Genomic DNA, 24,682 nt, shown 5'->3' with positions numbered 1-24,682 from the left:
GAAGCTCTATCAGACCCCCAGCGTTTTTTTGATAGTATTTTCAGCACATTGAGGGCCTGGGAACCTTTTTTCTTTAAGCTATTTATATGTGGCAAGGAAGTGAGCTTTTTATCGAAAGTTGCTCCTAGAAATTTATGCTCTTGTTTGAGAGGTAATGGGGTCTGGTTTTGATATAGTGTGGGGTCGTCGGCCTGTAGACCTCGTCTCAAAGAGAACAGAGCCGCTACTGTTTTCTGAGGAGAAAATCTAAATCCGTTTCTATCTGCCCAGGTGGCCAGTTTATTTATTGTTATTTGTATCTGTCGCTCACAGGTAGGTATGCTGGAAGACGTGCATGCTATTTGGAGGTCATCTACGTAAACTGAGTACATTATGAATTTTGGGATTACTTTTCCTATGGAGTTCATTTTGATGATGAATAAGGTCGTGCTGAGGATGCACCCTTGGGGTACACCAGTTTCTTGGAAAAAAGTGTTGGAGAAGGTTGCGCCTAGGCGGACTCGGAACGTGCGGTTGGTTAGGAAGTCATTCAAACAGCTCAGCATCCTGCCGCGGATACCTAGGTCCGCTAGGTCACGGGGGATACCGAACCTCCACGTGGTATCGTAGGCCTTCTCCAGGTCGAAGAAGACCCCGATACAGTGTTGCTTGTGGATGAACGCTTCCTGGACTGTGTTCTCAAAGCGAACAAGGTGATCGGTTGTGGAACATGTCTTTTTAAACCCGCATTGGAGTATATCTAAAAGTTGCCGGGACTGAAGTATGAAGGTTAGTCTGATGTTTAGAATGCTTTCGAATGATTTTGCTATACAGCTAGTGAGTGCTATTGGCCTGTAACTGGTGGGACTAGTTAGTGGTTTGCCAGGTTTTAGAAAGGGTACTATGATTGCTTCTCTCCATGCTTGGGGGATTTCTCCACTCATCCATATTTTATTGAAAAATTTTAGGAGAGCCTCTATGGCAGTCTCAGAGAGGTGAGCAAGCATATCAGCGAAGTTTGGTTTCGCTGTGAAAGAGAAAGTGTTCGTGACTGCGAATCGCTTTCTTGCTTCTCGAAATGATATATTTTCCTTTGTTTTTATGGTGATTATTTCTTTCTCCTTCTTCCAGGACGGACATGCCCTGGAGTACGCAGCATGGTCTCCTTCACAGTTAGCGCAGCGTAGAGCTGCGTCACATTCCTCAGAATGGTGGTCTTTTGATGCACATTTCGCGCAAGTTTTGCGGCCGCGGCAACTCTGTGAGCCGTGGCCAAACCTCTGACAGTTAAAGCATCTTCGGGGGTTAGGGATATAGTGTCTAACATTTACTTTGAGGTATCCAACGTCGATGGTTTCTGGCAATGTGCATGTGTTGAAAGTCAGGACCAGGTGTTTGGTATCTATATCTTTGTTGTCCTTGCGGATTTTGATTCGGTACACATCAATGACGTTTTGATCGGAAAGGCCTTCCAGCATTTCTTTCTCTGTGAGATGTAGAAAATCATTTTCTGAGATGACGCCACGGACAGTGTTGAGGGATCGGTGTGCTGTGATGGAGACAGGTGTCTCCCCCATGCACACTATGTTTGCGAGTTTGGAAGTTTGAACATTATCTCGGAGTTCCAGCAATAGATCACCGCTGGCCATTTTTGATACTTTGTAGCCGAGGCTCAAAGCCTCTGTTAAGCATTTCGATACGATGAAGGGGGATAGAATTCTGGCCTGTTTATCTCGCACTTCACTGTGGACGACATGGAATTTGGCGAATGTTGGTTTCTTTTTGGAAAAAAAGTACTCTGCTTCGTTCCGCACTCTTTTAAGAGAGCGATCAGGTTTGGAAAGGGGGGGAGCCATAAAAAATTGATGTTTTTCGGTCATGGTGCCAGCCACCCACCATGGAGCCCAACAAGGGGACGCGACAGGAACTTGAAAGCAAGCCCTGCCTACGCCAGCTGTACACCCCAACTATAACCCAATATGACTCAACTCAGGGTAGTTGGTCACACACGGTTAACCCTCGCCGCCACGAAAAAGAGGAAAAAACGAAGAAGAGAGGAGGATACAGGAAAGTTGTAAGAAAGGAAATAGGAAAGTGAAAGATAGAGGGGAGGACAGGAAAAGGCGACTGCCGATTTCCTCCGGTCGGGTCAGGCCGGAGGTGCCGTCTACAGGAAGCTGGGGCCAAAGTGGTGTGTTGCCTCCGCCGAGGGGCCCTAAGGGTCCAAACGCTCGGCATCGGCTCAACCACCAGGATCCCCTTTTCCCCGGACATGGCGATGCCACGCACGGCTAAGCGCGGATGCTCGGGTCCGTGGTGACGCATTGTTCACCATCATCCCCCTGCGGGGATGTCCCTGCGGATGCTCGGGTTAACCCCGTGGTGTCGCCACTCACCAACGTCTGCATGCTGCAGACGCCTCCCTGCGGGGAATACAATGGTATTGGATGTGAAATGTTTCTTTCATTGGCACTGTGCAAGACACCATCTCTGCACTACAAAATTACTCAGCTCAAAACTAAGCCCAGTCATGACCTTGGTCATTACAATCTTTATCCAAGCCAGACTTCTCAAAAGCTGAACTCGTTCATTTAATTAAATTTAAAATTTCTCCAAAAGAGTTCAAGAAAATGGTACAACAGAAAACAGGCAAAACCGTAACTACAAAAGATGAGTACAATTGCAAAACAATGTATTCTGTACCACTTCGGAACCAGGAGGCTCACGGGCAAAGGCTAGTCCAACAGATAGAAAGCTTAACTGAAATCTACATTGGATCATTCGTTATGTAAAAGATCAAAACTATGAGTTGCAGCTGATCTTGTTCCAAACAAATGAGATGCGTGAAATGCTTGAAAAATATCCTGAAATTAGATTTGTAGATTGGACATATAAAGTTAATATTGAAGGTTATGTTCTGCACTCAGTCCTCAATGAAGGTGGCCGTGGGCGGTGTGTCTGCTATGCACTTGTACAAAACGAAACTGCTGGAATCCTCCAGGGCATGTTTGAAAAGTTTATAGATTGTAATCCAGCAGCCTGTAAGGTGGTGATGATATATAAAGACATGAACGAGAGGAGTATCCTTAGCAGTCTTCTCCCAAAGAGTAAAATTTTACCATGCGCATGCTTAATTGCTTCCATAGAAACATTAATGAGAAGGCAAAGGGGCAAAGAAAATTACTAATTCTGCTTGTAAAACATTAGCTTATTCTCAAACCAATCAGGAGTACCCTGACAGGCTGAATTCTCTTTATAATGCAGCTCCTGCTGAATTCCTTTTCTATGACATGCAGCAGTGGGACACATGCAGAGAGATGTGGGTGCATGCTTGCAGAAAAATCTTCAAACCCTAGGAACACCAACAACCGAACAAAGCCATAATCAAAAGCTGAAAAGTTTCTTTCGTCCTGGTGTGCATTTAGTGGCGGCAGTGGAAAGATGTTGATTGAGTATGTTAATAGTGACATGACCTCTCGGCAGTTCACTAAGCTGTAAGAAATGGAGATGAATGTCAATGTAAATTAATACTTGAACAGTATGAAAAATGTAAAGTTGAAATCAAATCAAATCAAATTTATTCATTTTCATTTAGTACATGAGTTTTCCCGTCCAACCTAAGCACAGCGTGCTTGTTGGTTGTTCAGGCAGTACAGTGAATCACCGAATGTGTACAAAAAATTATGCACAAAACAATAAATTTGAGAACACTAATGCATGCATATTATACAAAAATTATGTATGCATATTGAGCAAATAGGAATGCAACTCGAGAAAAACGAAAACAAACATGAACAGACGTCATCACAACTTGAAATGAGCCATCTAAACAACTGAACAAATCTAAAAATATCTAAACAACTCTAAAATCTGAAGCAAAAGGGAAAGTAGATTATAGCAAAAACAGAGAAAGTAGATTATAACATGTAAGAGGCCATCAGTGATTTATCTGCAAGGATATGCACCATTTTCTTATTGCTTTAGTCATTTTACGTTTTGTTTTGAAATTGTAAAATTCTTCACCAAGTGTATTGAATACCTGTGGTACGTAATATCTCCGTATCTTTTTCCCATAATGCGTGAAGCAGCGCGGCTTAATATAAGCTTCTGTCTTTCTTAAGGCAGCGTTTTTCTTGACGGGTATTTTGAAAGCATTTGTAAAGTAATGACGTGTGAGCACTGTGTAATAAAATAGTTCCCGCATTTCCAGTACACCTAGTATACTGTATTTTTCCTCCTTATCAACCTCCTGCAGCATAGTACCATAAGTTATACTGTTTACAATTCTTTTAATTATGCGATTTATGGATCCCATTTTGTGATCAGAGCAGGTGCCATATAATGTAATGCCGTAGGTTATAATAGATTCAGCTAGTGCCTTGAATATGACGCGCCTTAAGTGCATCGAAGTCTTACCTCTGAGGTTGTACATCATCGCGGACACGGCTCTAAGCCTGTTACATACATACTGCACATGATTAGTCCATGTCATATGCTCATCAAATATTATTCCGAGATATTTTACTGAAGGTTCAAATGGTATGACATTACATGTGCACGAATCACAATGCGAGCCATGTAAAAAAAGTGACTCATTTAGGAGTACTCGCTTGTGCGGGTTTCTAAAACAGAGAAGTTTCGTTTTTTGCTGGTTTAAATAAATTGAGTTTTGAGCAAGCCAGTCTATTACCTTGCATATATCCTGCTGAAAGCTTTTGCTTGCAAAATGAAGATCAGTGAATTCTAGTGCTAGTGCTGTGTCGTCTGCATACTGAAAGATTCTCGACGTTAATTCCAAAAAACCGAGTTCAGAGACGTACATATTGAATAGTAATGGGCCCAGTGCTTGTGGAACACCAAATTTGATCGCCCTAAATTCACTGTATTTATCATCAATTCTAACGCACTGCGCTCTGTCTGTGAAATAGCCCTGAAAGAATTGATGAAATCGTCCCCGGAAACCCATGTTTTCTAACTTTTGCAACATTAATGCGTGATCAATAGTGTCAAAGGCTTTCGATAGGTCTAAAAATAGTGCTAATGTAAGATGATTGTTTTCAATTGCGGTGTTAACGTAATCCGAGAATTCTTCTAAGAGCGTAGTTGTGTTCCGGTCCTTTGTAAAGCCGTATTGTGCCGGGTTATTTAAAGAAAACTTCTCGTAAAAAGACTGCATAACTAATCCCACGTGTTTTTCCAAAATATGCGCAAGAGCAGATATAATAGAAATCGGTCTGTAGTTTGCGCAGTCATTTCTTTTTCCGGTTTTATACACAGGCCTCACTATCGATATTTTCAATTGTCTGGCCATTATTCCGGTTTCTAATATGCCGTTTAGTATTTTGAGGATCACACCTTTTAATATGTTAAAGTTGCAGTACAGATCGCGCACACGGATCTTATCAAAACCTGGCGGCTTGAACATCTTCATTCTACGTATGATGTTCCACAACTCAGTATCTGTTAACTCGGGAAGGTACGCTGTTTGTGCGCATGTAAGTATTGGCTTGTATTCTAGACGTTTTGTTCCATGAGCGACGCGCAGCTTATCTGTTGCGTGAATGAATGTGTCGTTAAACAGTTCACACAATGACTGTGTTTCTTCCTTCGGAAAGTTTTTTTCGATCGTCTCCTCAATCGTAGACTGTTTGACCCGGCCCATTAAACTGTTTGCTAATTTCCATGTCTTTTTTCCGTCGTTCTTGTTCAGTGCAAACTGCTGGGATAGGTATCTTCTTTTAGCCAGTCGCGTTTTGGCTGTTACAAGATTTCGCAATGTGCGAAATTGCTGTCTAAGTGCAGTGTTTTCAGGGTCCTTCCTACAGTTTTGCCAGGCTTTATCCTTTAAGTAACACAACTCCATAATTTCCTGCATTATCCAGTGGTTGTCTGGTTTTCTTTGTTTAATTTTGACAGATTTGTATGATGTCGAGTATATTAGGTGCAACTTTGCAAGAAATGTATTATACAAAGTCATGTGATCCAGAGATAACATCGCATCCCAGTTTGTTTGCTGACTTGCATTGTCTACACTCCTGTCGTCTAAAATTTTCCTAGCTATAGGTCTTATGTTCGCACTACCTTCGTAGTTGGAAGTTTCTGTCATGGTTACTAGTGCCACAAAGTAGTGATCTGCGAGTTTCAGCTTAATTACTCCTGAAGAGCAGTGTTTGTCTGCCATGCGAACAACTATATGGTCGATGCACGATGTCGTTATCTTGGAACCTAAAAATTCCTCTCTAGTACATTTATTAATAAGGTTAGCTAAGCCAAACTCTGCCAGTAGATCAAGATAGTCCCTGACTACCCTCTTTGACTCTTGCATTATATCTATATTTAGATCTCCGGCTAAAATAAAATGCTTCTCGTTCATATATGTTTTTACTAGTGAGCTAAGTTCTTCCAGGAATAAAGTGGTGTTCTTGCTGGGTGGTCTGTATATTGCACACACAGTGTAAGTTACATTCAATTTGTTAAGAGAAACAACAACCATTTCTGCGTTGTCTATGGATACCTGAATTTCGTATGACAGCCAGGTATCATTAACAAACACGATCACACCTCCTCCTTTTCTGTTTTCTCGACACCAAGTGTAATGAGAGTAACCAACAAGGCTGTAAATGTTTTGTTGGGTTGCGTCTAGACTAACCTCGGTTAGGACAATTACATCTTCTTTCTTCTGCCGGCTATTCACATAAGCACATAGCTGATCCCAGTTTTTTTTATGCTACGTATGTTCCTGAATCAACCCTTCTTCTTTTGCAACCTGTTTTACATGAGAATCCCACTAAAAAAAAAAAGACATGAACTCAGCCATTAATTAATTTTTTCCAAATCACTTTCCGTTGCAATGTTGATAGCAGTACTTCCTTCTTCCCGCCTTGCAAAGATTTTGCCATTGCGCATCCAGACAAACTTGTAGCCCTGCTGTTTGCCCCTCTGTTTACTCTGCCAAAATAACTTCTTTTGTGCTCGTGTCAGATTTTCATTTATGTAAATGTCATCAGACTTCAGTGCATACTTCTTCGAAATCCAAAGGTCACGATCAGCCAAGTCCTTAAATCTGACAATGATTGGGGGTATCTTATCTTTCTGCTCTTTTAACCTGTGAACGGCTTCTAGTGAGTGACGCTCGACTGTCGCTATTTCTAGCTTTGCGCTCAGTTCCGCTAAAACTTTGTACAGATCTTCGCCCTGCTTATAGGGAACGCCATGCAGCTCGACGTTTTTCCGCCTTGAGTACTGTTCAGCACTCTCAACGTTTTCCTTCAGTCGTGCGATTTCAGTGTCCTTTTCTGAAATCCTTTGCATCAGCTCTGCTGAAGTGGTTTTTAGTTCAGCAATATCCTTTTCTTGCCTTGCCATGGTGGCGATAACTTCGTCATATTTATGCGACAGGAGTTCCATCGATGCTTCTATTCCTGCTGTTGTCGTGCACTGGCTGTCTACCTTTGTTTCCAGCGCTTCCAGCCGAATCAAGACTGCAGCCATCTTTTGGCTAATCTCCTCAATCAGTTTTGCTACATGACTCATTCGACTTTTCTTTTCTCCCCTTCGTTCTCTACTTAGTTCTGGGTCACTGGTTTCTGATGTTTCTTCCTCTGTGTCCTTCTTTTTACAGCTCTCACACATCCAGCGGTCGATTTCGCGTGCTGTCATGTTTTTGAAAGTTTTTTTAGTCATTCCCGCACATTTACCTGCATGGTATACTTTTTTGCATTTAGCACATGATACACTCTCTTGACTGTTTTCAAGCAACTTTGAACATTTCATGCAATCTCGCGGCGGCATGGTTCAATACAGGAATGCAGTCCAGTGGAGCAAAGAAAGACGTCTGAACTGAGCTGAAAGGCCTCTTACCTAGAAGTAAGCAGCAAGATCAGCACGTAGCTCGGTGCTCCACCGGACTGCACCCCAGCATCGTTTGGCTCTTCCTTTTGTAGGCTTCAGCTCCTTCCAGGCCCCTGACGTCACCGCTGCCGTTGAACATCAAGCGATGATGTTATCGCTGGCCCGCCCACGCTCTTGGCTTAGATGTTGCGCCGTGCGTATTCCGTTGCTCGCTCGTTGATCAGCCGGCAAGTAGCCGGCAGGCGGCAAAGTGAACGGGGGCAGCAGGCGATCGCAAAAACAGGACCTAGAAGTAAGCAGCAAGATCAGCACGTAGCTCGGTGCTCCACCGGACTGCACCCCAGCATCGTTTGGCTCTTCCTTTTGTAGGCTTCAGCTCCTTCCAGGCCCCTGACGTCACCGCTGCCGTTGAACATCAAGCGATGATGTTATCGCTGGCCCGCCCACGCTCTTGGCTTAGATGTTGCGCCGTGCGTATTCCGTTGCTCGCTCGTTGATCAGCCGACAAGTAGCCGGCAGGTGGCAAAGTGAACGGGGGCAGCAGGCGATCGCAAAAACAGGACCTAGAAGTAAGCAGCAAGATCAGCACGTAGCTCGGTGCTCCACCGGACTGCGTGCGAAAGTTTTGGTTTATTCGGGTTTAACGTCCCAAAGTGACTCAGGTTATGAGGGGACGCCGTAGTGATGGGCTCCGGAAATTTTGACCACCTGGGGTTCTTTAACGTGCACTGAAATCGCACAGTACACGGGCCTCTAGAATTTCGCCTCCATCCAAATTCGGCCGCCGCGTCTTTCGGGTCAGCAGCCGAGCGCCATAACCACTGAGCCACCGCGGCGGGGCTAAAGCTGCAAGTTACCTGGTCAACTCTGACTTTAGGAAGTAAGGACTACAATATAAGTAAAAAACTTTGCAGTTGTACGTGTAGTTTCTACAGCCAGTATGGCTTGCCATGTGCACATATTGTCACGGCTTGACGTACAGGCCGGCGGCGAGAACGGGTGAAGACAGAGAGCACAGAACAAAACAGGCAGGTCCACCAGCAGCAACGTCGTCGTCGGCGCGCCGCAATCGCTACTCGTCTTTTTCTTCCACTCGCGACACTACCTCCCCCTATAAAGAAGCATCGTCCCGATGCTAGCACGGAAGCAAGAGCACAGGAAGGAAAACCACACACGCGCCCAGCAACTCCTGCTGGCCAGTGTAAAAGGGAGTGGTAAAATCAGTTCGGGTCCAGGCGATCATCGCGCGTAATACGGTTTAAGCCGCACTACGTGCACTATTTCAGGGCGGGGTGAACGACGTGATGACGGTCGGGTTCCTTCGGGCAGCACCTCGTAATTAAGTTCACCGAGGCGGCGAACAACTGTATACGGGCCGAAGTAGCGCTTCATGAGTTTTTCGGAGAGACCTCGACGGCGCACCGGTGTCCACACCCAGACCTTGTCTCCAGGGTAAAAATGGACGTCGCGTCGACGGAGATTATACCGACGAGCGTCGGCATGTTGTTGATGTTGGGTACGGAGTCTGGCGAGTTGCCGAGCTTCTTCTGCGTGCTCGCAGACTAGTCGGGCATCATCGGCGACGTCGACAGGTGGCTCGTGCGGTAGCATAGCGTCAAGCATCGTGGTGACCTGTCTTCCATGTACCAGCTGGAAAGGGGACATACCTGTCGTCTCCTGGACAGCGGTATTATAAGCGAATGTAACGTAAGGCAGTACCGCGTCCCAACTGCGGTGGGCGACATCCACGTACATGGCGATCATGTCGGCCATGGTCTTGTTCAGCCGCTCCGTCAGCCCATTCGTTTGCGGATGGTACGCAGTAGTTCGGCGGTGGCTGGTGCAGCTGAGACGGAGGATCTCCTGTGTGAGCTTGGCCAGAAACGCGGCACCCCGGTCAGTGATCAAAACGGCAGGGGCACCGTGACGGAGCACAATGCACTCAATAAAAAATTGGGCTGCCTCAACAGCTGTCGCCGACGGAAGTGCTCGGGACTCCGCGTATCGTGTTAGGTAGTCCGTCGCTATGATAACGTACCTGTTGCCCGACTGCGACGTTGGAAATGGACCAAGAAAATCCATTCCGACAGTGTGGAACGGAACAGGCGGTGGTTCGAGTGGTTGGAGAAGGCCAGCTGGTCGTATGGGCGGTGTTTTGCGCCTTTGACACTCTCGACAAGTTCTTATGTAGTGACGGACGTACTTAGGAAGTGTCGGCCAGTAGTACCGTTCTCGAATACGTGAAAGCGTCCGGCTGTAGCCAAGGTGACCAGCTGTAGGATCGTCATGGCAAGCTTGGGCGACCTCGGCGCGCAGGTCTTCCGGCACAACAAGGAGCCACGACCTCGGGCTGCTGTCTAAGTTCTGCTTGTACAATACACCATGCATTATCTTGAATGTCGGCAGTATGCGCTGGAAAATGCGAGGCACCGCAGCTTCGTGGCCTTCCAAGTGCGCCATCAGCTGATCAAGCTGAGGATCACTGCGTTGCCGAGCAGCCATATCTGCCATGTCCAATGCCCCAAGGAAGCCGTCCTCTTCGTCATTTTCGCCTCCCGGTGCCGGCTCCACGGGGGCTCGAGACAAGCAGTCAGCATCATGGTGTTTGCGGCCGGACTTGTAGGTGATGGTGACGTCGTACTCCTGTAGCCGAAGGCTCCACCGAGCAAGGCGGCCTGCTGGATCCTTAATATTGGCGAGCCAGCACAGCGAATGGTGATCGGTGACGACACGAAAAGGGCGACCGTACAGATAGGGCCGGAATTTGGTGATGGCCCAGATGACAGCGAGGCACTCTTTCTCAGTTGTCGAGTAATTGCCCTCCGCCTGCGAAAGAGCTCGGCTGGCATACGCAATAACCCTCTCAGCGCCGTCCTGGAATTGCACCAGCACTGCTCCTAGTCCTTTGTTGCTGGCGTCCGTGTGGAGTTCAGTGTCGGCGTCTTGATCAAAATGGCCTAGTATGGGGGATGTTGCAAGGGCGTGTTTTAATTGGCGGAATGCTGATTGTTGCTCCTCGGTCCACTCAAAGACAACGTTATCCTTCGTCAGGCGGTAAAGTGGCGCCGCGATCTGGGCAAAGTTCCGTACGAAACGTCGGAAGTATGCGCAGAGACCAAGAAAGCTTCTGACGGTCTTCTTGTCCGACGGTGGAGGGAAGGATGCGACGGCGGCCGTTTTCTCGGGGTCTGGCTTCACACCCACTTGGCTGACGATGTGACCAAGGAACTTTAGTTCACTGTATGCGAACCGGCACTTCGAAGGCTTGAGCGTGAGTCCGGCGTTCAGAAGAGCTTGAAGAACCGCTTCAAGACGCACCAGATGGTCTGCGAAAGTGCTTGAGAAGATGACAACGTCATCCAGATACACGAGACATGTCTGCCACTTTAGACCGGCGAGCACAGTATCCATGACTCGTTGAAATGTCGCGGGCGCTGTACACAGGCCAAACGGCATCACCTTAAACTCGTAGAGGCCATCCGGGGTTATAAATGCAGTCTTTTCGCGGTCGCGCTCATCCACTTCAATTTGCCAGTATCCACTCTTCAAGTCGATGGACGAAAAATAGCGGGCATGACGAAGACGGTCTAGGGTGTCGTCGATGCGTGGTAGTGGATACACGTCCTTCTTGGTCACCTTGTTGAGTCGCCGGTAGTCGACGCAAAATCGTAGGGTCCCGTCTTTTTTCTTCACTAGTACTACAGGTGCGGACCACGGACTGTTGGATGACGTCGTCCTTTATCATTTCGCGCACTTGCTCCTGTATGGTTTCCCTTTCCTTCGGCAGCCCGCTCATTTGCAGGAAAAGGACTGCTCGATGTAGCATGCATTCCTGACAGATGGCGAAAGGAGCATTTCCTACGCAAAAGCTGCATGGCTTCAAACATTAACCCAGCAGTAACGAACAGCATTCAGGTGTCTCCTTGTGCTAAGCTAGACACCCCACAAAAGATATTCTGTTGGGTGTATATAGAGCTTGAAACTATTGCTAAGACTGTTGCAAATATTGCATCCATGGGTAGCAAGAAAGAGGCATGCGAAAACATCTCTACCATTGTTTACACTCGCCCAAAAATCCGGCGAGCCAAGCGGATTCGGCTTCTTTTCACGCCGAGCGACGCGAAAAGCGGTGCGGGCGATCGGGCTGGACCCATTTTTTCGCGTTCGCCTCGGAAGAAGCGAAAGGTTTTTGACGTCACATCCGGAAAAGTACGAATATGGCGGCAAGCATGGCAGCGGAGCCAGGCAGCGATATTTTCTCTGTCGAAATGTTCCTCGATGTCATAAAAGCCCATCCCATCCTATTTGACAAAAGGCATCTAAACTTCAAGGATACCGCATACAAAAAGCAACTGTGGGAGAAGATAGGCAAAGAAATGGGAGTGAGCGGTACGTACACTTGCTTGTAGAATTTGCAGTGTGCCGATACCAGAGAAAACAATGATTTTCCCAGTGCCAGTGCACTATTATTTGAGCATGTTCTCCCTACTTCCTATCCTATGCACGCGAAAGCTCTTGCAAGCATGCATGATGCTTATTTTACCACGAAAGCAGTGCATTGATCGTTTTGCTCGTGAAGCTGCTAGCCCATGCATGCGCAGCCCGCGGCAGCGTGCACGGCGCTCACCGATTATTTTGCTCGCGTCGCTGCGAGCTCCTATCCCATGCATCCGCAGCTCGTGTGATCATGCACAACGCTCATGGCACCGCGACAGCGTCGCTAGGTTTCGCGATGCGAGCTTTTGTGTTTAACAACGTGAGCATGAGGCACTTATCGTTTCATGCCGAGTGGAGAACGAATGCGAGTGGTAGTAAAGAGTCCTTTGCTCTACTAGACCTTTTTTCTCTGCAGGGGTCATCTGTCAAAGAAAATAAATAAATTTGAAGGACATCTTCATGAAAATTCGAAATCAAATCAGAACAAGCATGAAAAGCGGAGCAGGGCTAGCAGATGTTCCTACTGTTAAGTGGAAACACTTTGAACAGATGCAGGTATTTATGAAGCCAGTGTCAAGAGAACCGATGGGAGTGCAACATTTTGTAAATCAACACAAGGGTGCATGCTGGGTTGTCAGAATAAACAAAAGCTGGACACAGTCTTTTACTGCAACTTTCAGTACATTTGTACCAATGTGCAGAATTAAGACAGTGAAATATTTGTGCTCTCTTTATATGTAATTGTATTTTTGCAGGCTCTCCTCAAGCATGGATTTTACCTTGTCGTAAGAGTAAGTTGTCCACGCCACTTCATCTAGAAAATAGGCTATGACTCCCACTAGTCATGAGCTATGACTAAAATTTGTACATTGCACAAATCATGAACAAACTGAGTCATGAAGAAAATACAATGCTTTAATCACAGAAGTGATGATCGTTGCCTGGAAACAGAACTTCTGAGGGCCCTGCTGATCCATTATTTGAAGCTTCTACACCAGTGTCGACAGCGTTGAGCTGTTCCCTTGATGTGAGCGGCCCATCCATGCCACAAGCTGCAGCTACAGAAAGGTAAACATCGCGACCGAGAATGCAAGATGCACAATTGCAGTCACTGAAATGTAAAGCAGTCAATGCAAACTATGACATCTGTACCCTCATTTTTACAGCCAACTGGAAAGGAGGGAGGACGAAGAGTACGAGTCTGATGTCGAAAGCTGCCAAATGACAGTGCTGAAATGCCAACTGAAGCAGCACTAGAAGAGGACAGCCATGCGCCTAGTTCAGGGCCTTTCATCTTCGGCAACTTGCCACTACCAGTGGCATGTGAAGACTTCTCTGGCTGATGCCGCACAGCCAGACATACCAGACACAGAGATGGTTATTGTACAAGCTGCAGAGACCAACAGCAAGACTATTGAAACAGCCACACAAACCCCGTTATGAGCAGAAACATGCAGCCAATCTTCACAGACTCATTTGAAAACATTGACATCAACGAAGAAAATCCAGGGTCCCGTGGTGTTTCTGCTGGTAAGTTAAGATTGCTGCATACTCATTCCGCAGTTCTTCAAACAGAATGCCTATCAAAGATTTAAATACATCGTGCTGCAAAGCATGTAGTTTTGTGCCCATTAAAAAATACCTAATCGCAGTGCGAGCTGTGTTTATGCGCACTATTCCACTTATATCTCTTGTACACCTTCTTTCAGGCATCCTGGTTGGCAGCTGCACTGCTGGTGAGGGAATGCGAGTAAACACGGCACACCCCGCGTTGAAGCTCAAGCTGACGGTTTAATTGATGAGCCTGTGCTCGATGAGGACAGCTTCGACGATTACAGCCCTTTAGATGCGCTGGAATCAGAGTACATAAATTTCACAGCATTGATTCCTGCTGAATTGTCTCTCGAGAGGTAAAACTAAGCTGTGCAGAAATGCATAAACTGGTGAGCTTCTCTAAGTGCTGACTGCCACTGAAGATCAAAAATTTGCATGGACGTTGATGTTGCATGGACGTCCGCTGTTACCTCAATTTTATGTTTAGCTTTTCTGCAGGTTCAAAGCTGGTCGTGTGTCACAGGAGCAAAATCCCAAACAACAGACAAAGAGCCGCATCTTTTTAATAAAAGAAGAATTTTTGAAGCAGCTTTTCACAATCTGCAATGTCTGCCTTGCACCTTGTGGTGTGTATTTATGAATTGTGAGGGGCCTCTGCTGCAGGTGCAGAGTCAATGTGGAGCTGGCCACTATTTTTCATGGACAAACCAGGTAATAGTGCGCCTGCAATCTGTTCTCAACTTCCAGCTATGAGCGGCCATCCTTTTTTCAGGGAACAATGCTGCTACCACTTTAAAGATGCTGGCTTAACCTTGATGCTATTTGTTTGTATTACAGCTCGAGGAATACATTCTGGAAACATCTAGCCCTACAAGATGCTATATGCCAGATGCGGCAGGTGCAGAAAGCCACAGAGGACCTTCTCAGTTGGGAACAGCTGCAAGCAGTGCAAATAATGCACCTGTGCCAGAGAATAGTGGGCATAGCGCACAACCTCCGCCTCCAAAGCGATTCAGGCAATTCAGGCTTGACTACTGATTGTCAAGCAGGATGTGCCATGAGACAGAGGTGCGTCCTGACAGTCACCGTAGTGGTTACGCAGTTCTCGCTGGTTGAACCGACTACTGATTGTCAAGCAGGATGCGCCATGAGATACAGGTGCGTCCTGACAGTCACCTGACAGTCACCCTTACCAGACCTTTCCTTTGAAAGGGACACAGATGCAGTGGAGACGCCACAGCCTAAGGCTATTTCGGGGAGGAGGGTGGTGTCACTGACACACTTCATAGCTGCCATACGGCACCTTGACACTCGCAGTTGCCCTCAGTCGAAAGAGGGCCGCTTTGTATTTCAAAAGGAGCGAAAGGTAGGGCTGTGGTCTGAGCTGATCTTTCAATGCAGTGGCTGTAATGAGGTCAGAAAGGTCACCACAGACCCGGTTCCGGAACCGGCATCCCTCGGAAACAACCTTGAGCTTGGACTGCTGTCTGGGCATTTATGAGTACAGGGTGTGGACATTCTCACCTGGAGGAGGTGATGTCAGTTATGCAGGTCCCAGTCATGAGCAAAGGAACATTTATGCGCCAGCAGGACTGTGTTGGAAAGGTAGGACGATGAACATACCATTGCAATATTTTTCTTGTATTTCAGAGTATTGGTTTTGGCATCTGCTCTCGTGTATTTGCATGATTTGCAAGCACCAACATATGGGGATTGGCCACGTCAAGGGGCAAAACATGCTTAGTATGCTCATAATGGCGAAGCCTGAAGCGCAAAAAAAGACAGGGACGTATTATGCTTAGTATTCTGTGCACACTTGGCTAGGTAGCTTTGCGTGCCTTACTAGCTGTCCACTTATCTTGCAAAAGGTGCAAGTGCATTTTCTCACTGGCAGTGTTCTTGGAAACTGATACCAGGTAGCAATGTAGTAATGGTGGCTTTTTTTCAAATAGCAACAAAGAAAACTAAACCTGAACTTGTGGAGAGGATTGGAAAAAGTTAAACCCAAGGTTGTGTGTCATGCTAGCAGGAAGCACAACAAGAACACTATCCATTTTTCTGTTTTTTGTGCACTGTTATTTCATGTTTTATCTCATAACTGTGAGTACAGCCGGCCAAATCTAGCTGGCGTGCGTGACGGCCGCATTTTCCGTGCGCCTGCAGCTTATGACGGAGCAACCTTACGAAAATATCGAATATAAGCACAAGCTCACTTAGCCCGTGCTTAATATTGAGCTTTCCAGAAGTTTGCTTTGCCTCAAAGCGCAGGAGCGCAGAAAAAGCGGCCTTCGCGCACGCCAGCTAAAGATTTGGCCGGCTGTACATAGGTGTCCACAGACATGACTGTGACATCACGGTGTGCATAAAGTTTAAACACCTATGCAGCGGCATACTGCGAGCGACAAGGCAAAACTGCACACACCGTCACTGTCCACAGGGACAACACACACGGATTGGTCTTTGTGGAAGTCCACCACATGCAAAATGGGTAGTCAGGAAGCTCAGGGCTTGCATTTGGTTAAGATGACAATATCTTGAGCTATACATCACACCCTCCCTTTTCAGCCTCTCTCATTGTCCTTATCTTTTGCACTTCAAAAGCATGAAGAACCCATGTTTGTGTGTTGTGATTTGTTGTGGGTGGTAATTTCTGTACTCATGTGGAGCAACCATTATGTTTTTCAGCATTGGAATGAGCATATGCTCAAAGCTCGCCAAGAGGAGCGAAGGTTGGCGGCTGAAGCAGGGGAGTTCTGTGAGGACCACGCCACTCCACACATCACGGTGGTGGTTGACGGCGGCTGGTCACACAGAAGCCATGGCCACAGGTATTCTGCAAATTCTGGAGTTGCGGTAATCATTGGAGCACGCACGCAGAAGCTGCTTTACCTGGGTGTGAGGAACAAACTGTGCAGTACCTGTGAGTACTACACAAGAGAACAAAAGCAGGTGAAAGAGCACGCGTGCTACAAAAACTGGAGTGCAAGCTCTGGTGCTATGGAGGCTGATATTATTGTGGAAGAGTTCAAAATGAGTACAGAGATGCATGGCCTGGAATACCGTACCTTCATAGGGGATGGTGATTCATCTGTCTACGATCAAATCAGCACGAAGGTAGACTACGGTCGTTTCATAAAGAAGAGCGAGTGTGCCAATCATGCAGTCAAATGTTATACCACTCGCCTTTATGGTGTTGTGAAAGAGTGCGAAGGGAGTGCCAGCATACTAAGTTGCCCTAGAATAAAGCGCATCAAAAATGGTGCCCGCAAAGCAATCAGCCACAATGCCCGCACCCTGTGGGAGTTTCAGGGCTCCTCAGAGGAGAGGCAAGAGCTGACAAAGCGCAGCACACAAGATCTGACTGCTGATCTCTTGAATGGGCCAAGTCATGTATTTGGCTGCCATGAGAAATGCAAAAGGTATTTTTGTGATGGAACGAAGGGTGAAAATTCCTGGGGGTGCATTCCTCAAATGTTGAAAGTCAAGATAATGACTGCAGCAAATATTATTGCTGACAAGGCTGCCCGCCTGGTGACAGGTGATACAAGCAACCTTGCAGAGAACTACATGTCTCTTGCTGCCAAGTTTTCTGGTGGCAAACAGATCGACCGGTGCCAAAAAGGCTCTTATGAGCATCGGTGCCAAGGTGCTGGACTGAGTTTTCAGCTTGGACCTCAGTGGCATGCCATAGCTGCTAACGAAAAAGTATGTAGCAAAAAAAAATGACGAAAGAATGCATAAAAGGCTGCAGAGGAAACGGCTCTTTGATGACTGTGGTCAGCAGAAGCCTAGACGCAAAGATCCTATGGCCTGCGAATCTTTTTGTCACTATGGGCGTAACGTGAACAGCCAGATATGCCACCTGAACAGTTCTCTGAAAAGACTAGAGAAATGCTTCAGTGTTTGCAGGTTGATCGCAAGCAGCAGGAGGAAATTGAAAACGCAACACGAGGTCAGGCTGACAATCCAGCATCGTATACTGAGAGGCAGCATCGCCTTACAGCATCATACTTCCATTCCGTTTGTACACGGAAGGACTCTACTCCATGTGATGTACTTGTCAAAAGCCTTGTGCACAGAAAGAGCTTCACTATAGCAGCTCTGGAACATGGAAGGCACCATGAGAAAGAAGCTCTGAGCTTGTACGAAGCTTTGAAGCAAACTGAGGTGCAGCAGTGCGGGCTTTTTATAGATAGAGAGCATAGTTTTTTGGCTGCTTCACCTGATGGTCTGGTTGGTACTGATGGTATTGTGGAGGTGAAATGTCCATACACAACAAAAGACCAGGACCCACTGGAGGCTGCTCGAAAGATCTGTGCGAAAACAGATAGCAGTACTGCTCCTACGCTTCCGCAGTCTCACCAATACTTTTATCAAATTCAGGGCCAGCTTCACATTACTGGGAGGTCGTTCTGTGACTTCGTTGTGTACACCACAAAAGGAATTCATGTGCAGCAGCTGCTGCGAGATGATGAGTTCTGGAGGAACAAAATGGAACAAAGTCTTATTCGATTCTACAGAGACTGCATTCTTCCCGAAATTACTGACCCCCGAACTACCCGCTCAATGGAAATCCGCCGACCAGAATGGAATGGGCTTGCCATAGAGAAAAGCCAACTAAAAAAACGGCTTCTTCCAAACGGAAGAAGGAAGCGTGTGCCCAAAAGGAGTGAACTATGTACATTTGAAGCAGAAAAACAGTGCACGAAACTAGTGCTAAGAACTAGAGTTTTTCACCGGTACTAAGGCATCTGCAAAGGCTATGGCTCGCAGTGCGCTTGTACGATTTTTCATCACGCTTTGCCCCTCCCTCATCATAATCTACACATAAGCTGCCAAATGCCACTCGCATAGAAAGGTGTCCATCCCCCACAACGCAAACTGCCACTTCCTAACGAGCTCAGGAGGAATGCAAAACGCAAACGCGAAATATTTTGTGCAATGCAGAATCAGCAGGTGATTTTATTGCCCTAGATAAGCTGGAGTAGATTTTTTAGAAATGCCAACAGTTTATAGACCTACTTCAGAGCGGAGTGAAGAAAAAAATTACATCTGCCACATGTGGGATCCAACCCGCGACGTGCGCATGCTCAGGACGAGAGTCGTCATATACATAAAATATCTCTCAATGCCCTCTGTGACTTTTAAAACTCATCGCTTCTTTCTAAACACAAGCCCCTCAACTCTCCAATTTAGAGCCACTTGTACAGGACCCCAGCTCGGGAACAAGAAATATGCAGCAGATTTCTGCTCTCGCCTTACGAAATGTCACAGTGCCGTGACACTGGTAATCTTGCACATGCGTTCATGAAAAACCGCACTCGATAACACACACAACGAGGTAGCTCACGCACGCAACACAGGTACAGTTGGGACTTCAATGCACATACTAATAACAAAATTGCGGTCCGAATGGCTCACCTGCGTTTGGCCCTGACATCAGCCATGTGCGTACGAAGCTTTGTCATCGTCGACCTTTTGCACTGAAGGTATTTCCACCGATTCCCCATTTGACACTTTTACACAAAAAAAAACTGGCAAGATAAAGTGATAAAAAACGGTGCTGCACACAAATAGAAAAGCACAGTAAAAAAAACACCAACAAGCCAAACAGCACGATACGCAGATGACAGTATGCTGAGCAGCCGAAGAGAACGACTGAAAGGCCAGACAGGCTTCAGCAAAGTCAGTCGTCCGTACCGGAGCGGGAGTTGCGGGCGTCACACACACAGTGGAGGCGCTATGCACACGTTTCAGCAAACCCCAATAGTTACTGTCTCGTAAGTCTTGCTTCAAAATGTCGTTGACCGGCGGAACTCCATTGTTGAGTCAAAATGCCCGCGAGATTCAAATGCAGCAGCCCCGTCGACCAACAAAGGGGCGAGCTAACATGGGTCGTTTATCATACCCAAATTTACATCACTGGTAGTATTAATACCAGCGACTTCAGTTCCTGTGAAAAAAGCCTGGAAAATAACAGTGATCTTTAGCGGTGGATGTATTTTGTGGAGGTTACGGCACACAAAAAATGGCGCAACTGAATGGCGCAGTACTACTGTTCGGCGAATATTTCCTAAATATTTCGTGTGCCGAATTTGTTCCCTATACGACGTTTACTTGCTTCTAAAATTCGGTTGAAAAAAGCGCAGTTTCTAGGTTACGACCAACTCTGAACAATGAAAACTAAAAAATTATGACATGTAGCTCAATGAAATTTTCAAGAATTAACAAAATGGATACTATCTATAATCCTGCTAAATATGTTTGTGGCTTATGAATTGGACTAGGAGTTATTAATGAGTCATTTTTTTAAGGTTCACACTTATTTATGGCACCAGTTCTAAATAACTACCCAATATAACTCAATAACTCGCTTGTAAGGGTCTCGAGTCACACTTCATCTAAAAGCTGCAGAAGCAGTTTTCTTTTCGGAGCAGTAGTTTTCGTTAAATCCGGTCAAACGCAGGGAAGTCGAGCAAAAATTTCGTTTTATGCCCCTCGCTCTTTTGCTCACTGCTATCATACTAACGTGAATAGCTTTTTGCAACACATACCACCGCAAAGAGGATACAATTATCTTTACAATGCGCTCAATATCATTTTTCTAGCGCAAACGGATGAGCCACACCACTCACACAAACATGATGAAAAACGGCTGCTGACCGCCGCTAGCGTGGTACCACCGCCTTAAGGTATGATTGAATATTTTAAAAGTTTATGACATTTTATGCTCTTTTGTTTATAGTTTATTGTCATGTGGCTATGACGTATTTCCGAGCGTGGCAGCAGCTATCTAGCCCCCCTACCTCGCTGGTGCCACAAACGTTACACGATCTCTTACCTATACCTAAAACAACAAGTGTGCATCAAACTGGTAACACCAGGTATCTTGCAGGACTGGAATCCCTGGTACCACCACCAAAGCGGCGCATGTGGATGAAGAGCAGAAGTAGTGATTGGTGGGACAACATTGTTTGCTCAAATTTTGATGATGATGACTGGAAAGATAACTTCAGAATGTCACGGGCAAATTTCTGCGAATTGGTTGCGGCCCTTGCTCCGTTTGTGCCACTGGAATGCAATTATGAGCCAGTGCCAGTTGACAAAAGAATTGCTATTGCACTGTGCAAACTGGCTAGCTGCTGCGAGTACAGAGTAGTAGCGAACCAGTTTGGAATCCACAAAAGCACTGTGCAGAAATACGTGTACCTTTTCTCTAATACCTTAAGAAGGCACCTTGCAAGCAAATTTATCTACCTGCCATCAACTGAAGAGGCCACATTGATTGCCAGGAAGTTCTGCAAGAAGTGCCACATCCCACAGATATGTGGTGCCACTGATGGGGCACCCATATTCCCATCACTGCACCAAAAAAAGGGTACAGAGATTTCATCAATCGTAAAATGTGGGCATCCTACAACATGCAGGCAGTTGTGGACAACAGTGGACTGTAAGTGCATTTGTTTATTAATTATCGAAACTAAGCTTTCTTGCTGTTTGTATGCAACAACAACTCAAGACTTCTGGAAAACAGTAATGAAGCATGCTGATTAAGTGCTCCACACAATTAACTCTTAGATTCAAAGTTAGATAATTATTTTGGTGGTTGTGTTTATGTGCAAGGACAGGCATCACGATTGCAAACTTGACATTCTTGTGTGACTGGGAGGAATGTTGTGGAACAGGCATTTGGAAGGTTAAAGGGGCGTTGGAGCATTTTATTGAAGCGCACGGACATAAATTACAAGTTTGTGCCTACCGTTGCCCTCACAGCATGCGTGCTGCATAACTTTTGCGAGCAGCATTCAGAACTGTATAAGGACTCCAGGGGTGCCATTGTTTCAGTTACTAAATCAGACGAATTTCCGCAGCCCATCAGCAGGCCTTATGCAAGCACCCAACAGTCGGACATAATGGACTGCCTGAGCAATTATTTAGGCCACAACTTCCCGATTCGCACAAGCAGCTTTCGATATAGTGCATTTTGCAGAACATTTTTAGCTCAGAAGACATGAACGGTGAGCACAGTAACACAGAATAGGCATGAGGTATCAATGGAATGGTAGCGAGGTACTGGAAGTAGCAAGGGAATATGTTTACTTAGGACAGGTACTGACCGCTGATCTGGATCATGAGAGGGAATAGACACTTTTAGTTGCTGCGTACGTAGCGACATTGCGTACGCAACGCTCACTACGTTCCGTACGCTGTAAAGGACACCCCCGTCACACTTATAGTTGGCCGTACCGCCACAGAGCAGTCGCGTAGCCGTTGTGTTGTGTCGCCATCTAGTGACAAACACTGAAAGTGCTGTAGCGCTCGGCTGAACATTTTTCAGTTTCTGACAATATGAATAGTATATTACTGTTTTTAATGAAGGAGAAAATGTATAATGTTTAATGAAGTGCAAAAGTAGGCACATAACTAAAAAAAATTATTCGACAGGTGCGGTTGCTATGACGATAAACGTACACAACCTTAGTTAGGCTTAAAAGGTTAAAAATCGCCGGATTATCTGAAAAACAAGGGGCATTTGTCCCTAATATTTTGGCATGTGGGTGAGAGTAGACAAAATAAAAGCTAACAGCACAGTTTAGAGCGAGCCATCGCATTGAAGAAAACAGCGGCGAAGTGAAAACGGTCCGAAGCGGGCGAGATGGTCGCCGCCATGTTATCTACGCAGCACGTAGCGTCCCGCGTTGCGTACGCTACGTTATGCTTTACAGCGGGCGGGCGTACGCAACGCGCGGCTAGATACGTTGCGTTCTGCGCATGCGCATTCGTTACCCGCGGTGTCGTTGCGTACGCAAGCTCACTGCGTACGTCCAACTAAAAGTGTCTAATAACTAGAATAATACGCATGGGGTGGAGCGCATATGGCAGGCTCTCTCAGATCATGAATGGCAGTTTACCGATATAAGTATAACAACAGCTGTATCTTACTGGTACTGAACTATGGGGGTAGAAACGTGGAGGCTAACGAAGAGGGTTCAGTTTAAGGGTGTATAATAATGACTGCTTTCTTGGTCTTGGTGACAAGGCTACAGTGGCTGTGGACTGAACCGGCTTGTGATGTGCTCTGCTTCAGACAGACTATCACGATAGTCCTCAGATATGCGACTGTGCGTGCCACGTGGTTGCTTCCAATATGTCATGTGGGATCTTGTGTACTTCCTAGTTCCTTAAGCCATGGATTTTAACTGGCAATGTTTGGTTGTCACAAAGAACATCAAGGCTCAACAATACTTCACTTCGCGGTTCGCACCTTTCCTGTGTTGTGTTCTCAGTCATCTTTTGTACTGAAAATAATTTCGCTTTTGTAGCATGCATCACACACTTGAAACCGAAGTGTTAAGGCAGTTTGCACTTTGTGCAGATATACTAGTACTGCCAGCATCTTTTCCACTCGCATATTGAAAAGCCTTTATGCAAGCATACACTGAGAAATACGTAACACAGCCAAATTTGGAATGTAGGTCTTTTTTATTTGTCTCAAAAACCACATACAACAAATGTAATTTTAGAACAACATGAAGGGGTCCAGGAGGACCTCCGATTATTAAGTGCTATTGTTCTGACATCAGATAAACGCACCACAGTTTGTACCTCTCTGGTCAAGCAAAATTAATGTCAACCTTTGCAAGTAATAGAAAGAATGCAAGCATAATTACAGTTCATTAAAAGACACCAACAAAAAGCAGGTGTCATTACAACTTGAGATTATCACATATCTGAAACAAGATTATCATTAATATCTTAAAATCAGATTAGGAAATCAGAAGCATACCATGTAGTCTGTACTATTGCGCTCAGTATGACCTAAACACCACGCAAGCCCATGGCAAACCGCTCGGCACGGTTTTACACTGGCGCCGATCGGGCCATGTTTTCGAACTATCTGGAGAGGGTGTAGCTGTTCCAGCAAGCTCACATCACCTCCACTTCATCACTTTCCCCTTCACCCTCGATTAATCTTGTTTTGATATTACTTTCGAAAACGATAACTGTAGCCATTCGTCGACGCCAAAATTTTGTGATTGGGCCCGTCTCGGTCCGCCCAGTCGCTCTTATCTGGTGTGTTAATTTGCGCTTCATCATTTTACTGAACAGGAAATGGTGGACGGAAGCGCCGCAGACTAATATGCGGAAAAACGGCTGTTTGTAGAGCCGAGAATAAACAGCAATACTTTTTTCACCTCGCAAGTTGTCCCGGGTGCACAACAATGAGCGATTGCGGATAGTTGAACTGTCGTTAAAACTGTATACCCAACGCGGAATAGCTGAAATTACTGGGAGGTTAAATAAGACTGAACCGCATCATCCAGGCATATAGGGATGAAAGACTCATCGGCAACATTCCACATAAACGTCACCCTCGAGCAACGACTGCAGCTCGGGACAAGAGCATTCTTGAAGCCACGCGGGTGAGCCCCTTCAGCGCTGCCAAGGAGATAGCTGCTGCAGCTGGTGTGTCTTCGAACGTGTCCACAGCCAAACGCAGGCTTGCGGAAGGAAGTCTGAAGAGCCATGTGGCAGCTCAGAAGCCGCTCTTGACAGAAGTGAAGAAGACGGCCCGATTTAAATTCACAAGTGAACACGCCGACTGGACCACCGACAACTAGAAAATAGTAATATATTTTCCAATGAGTCAGTGTTCACAACGCGCTGGGATCAAAAACAAAGAGTTTGGCGCCCTGTCAATGCCCGCCACGATCCCCGTTACATGCAGGAAGTGGCATCAAGTGGCTGCACTGCAGTCAATGTGTAGGGAGCTTTGTGCCAAGATGGAATTGATGACTTGTATCATACTGACGGACACCTGACATTGGCAAGCTATAGTGACATACTTGATTATGTCACG

At 46.1% G+C, this 24,682-nt stretch overlaps 1 protein-coding gene and 1 pseudogene across 1 annotated transcript in view; one reads left to right on the top strand and one right to left on the bottom strand.

Moving 5' to 3' along the window:
- Positions 1-24,682, bottom strand: part of LOC149346357 (uncharacterized) — a 207,717-nt gene that overhangs the window by 116,184 nt on the left and 66,851 nt on the right. The gene's annotated exons all lie outside the window — the stretch shown is intronic.
- LOC149346359 (uncharacterized) lies at positions 15,304-24,443 on the top strand (annotated as a pseudogene).

This window comes from Amblyomma mixtum, chromosome 4, assembly GCF_055824585.1.
Source record: "Amblyomma mixtum isolate Tamu chromosome 4, ASM5582458v1, whole genome shotgun sequence".
NCBI classification, from domain to species: domain Eukaryota; kingdom Metazoa; phylum Arthropoda; class Arachnida; order Ixodida; family Ixodidae; genus Amblyomma; species Amblyomma mixtum.
This window is presented reverse-complemented; position numbering and strand designations above follow the sequence as displayed.